The sequence below is a fragment of the Sturnira hondurensis genome, unplaced genomic scaffold, assembly GCF_014824575.4.
Source record: "Sturnira hondurensis isolate 20B ecotype Veracruz unplaced genomic scaffold, ASM1482457v3 Scaffold0004136, whole genome shotgun sequence".
In the NCBI taxonomy this organism is placed as follows: domain Eukaryota; kingdom Metazoa; phylum Chordata; class Mammalia; order Chiroptera; family Phyllostomidae; genus Sturnira; species Sturnira hondurensis.
Genome location: NW_028076767.1, coordinates 31,504,245 through 31,505,853, shown reverse-complemented (window position 1 = coordinate 31,505,853; position 1,609 = coordinate 31,504,245).

The following is a 1,609-nucleotide window of genomic DNA, read 5'->3' as shown; positions in this document are numbered from 1 at the left end:
ATTGTTTTCTCAGTTTCAGTTTCCTTATCTGTAAAATCAGGTTAACAATTTCCACCTGGTAAAGCGTAGCAACCAACAAACAGGAGCCCGAATAATCACCACCACAGGGATTTCCCCGTGGAACCCCCCAGCCCTCACCAAGCATGCCCCACTCCCCCAACCCCCCAGAGAGGCCCCTTCCAACGTTCCAGGGAGCCTGGGGCCCCAAGGGTCCTGGTCTTGGTGGGGGAGAGACTTTCTGAGTAGATGCACAGCCCGAGATCATGGCCGTGTTTATAAAGCAGACTATTTTTTAAAAGAATTCTCCTCCTTGTGTCCTTTTCCCTACTTCCCTCTTTTAAAGATAATTAAAATGCAAGCTGGCGCTGCCTGCAAGAAGACAGCTGAAGATTTAATTGCTCCAAGAAATATTTTTCAGCGAAAGGTCCTGCAGTAACGGCAGCTCCCGGCCTGGACACCCGAGCGCCTTTGCAACCCGCGTATACTATTAGCAGTAATGTGTGCATCTGCATGTGCACAGGGTCTGTCTACTGGCACCAGGGAGCCGGACTGCACGGAGCTGACCGCCGCTGTCGCCACAGCCTCCTCGCCATTCAGCTCTCACTCGGCCTCGTTCTGGAGGCAGGTCCGTGGCCCACATCCCCGCGGCCGGCTGCTGCACCAGCTGACCCTGCCTGCAGCAGCCTGCGGGGACCCGAGGCCCGGGTGGCTGGGAACAGCACCTTCCACCCTGAGGGCTTGGCCTGTTGTCCTTGAAGTGGAGCCAGGAAGGACAAGCCGCCTAGCAGCCAAGCCCCGCCAGCTCTCGAAGCTGGGACGTTCCCTAGCAGCGCCAGCGTTGTGCAGTTTCAGGGTAGGAAAAGGTCCTCACGATCTCTGGTCCTGTGTGCCACATGCGGCCCCAGTTTCCCCAGATGAGGAATCCAAGGCTCTGGGGATAAGGGTCACCGGCTCTGTGCCCATCGGGGAGCATGCATCAATCTTTGTAACAGGGACTGCTCTGAACCCAGGACCCTGACAAGAGGCAGAACGAGTCTGTGGGAGCGGTCGGGTGGCCTGGGGTTCGAATCCCACTCCGGACCTGCCTGCTAGGGAGCCTTCAGTTCTCTCAAGATGTCACGTGGTCTCCAGCTTCTAGGCTTTTTTATATTCTCTTCATCTTCCTTCCTTCCTTCCTTCCTTCCTTCCTTCCTTCCTTCCTTCCTTCCTTCCTTCTTTCCCATTCATATATGCACTCTCCCATGCATCTACCCATCCAGCCACTCACCCTCTCTCCCTCCTTCCCGTCTAGCCATCTGTCTTCCCATTCATTCATCCTCTCACCCTCCATCCTCCCATCCCTTCATTCCTCCTCCCATCAAGCCAGCCAATATTTGTTGGATGCCTTCATGTTCTGGGCACAGGAGTCAGGGAGCAAAGACAGCACCTTCCTTAACCCCGAGGCAGCTCCCAGGCAGTGGAGGTGAAGGATGCTAGTCAAGTAATCACAAGGTCAATGTTGCAACCAGTGATGAAGGGAACAAAAAAGTTCTGGGCAGGGTTGTTTATGATGGTGTCAAACAAAGGCACCGGCCCAGTCTCTGGACTGGAGGACAAGGAGGAAAAACCC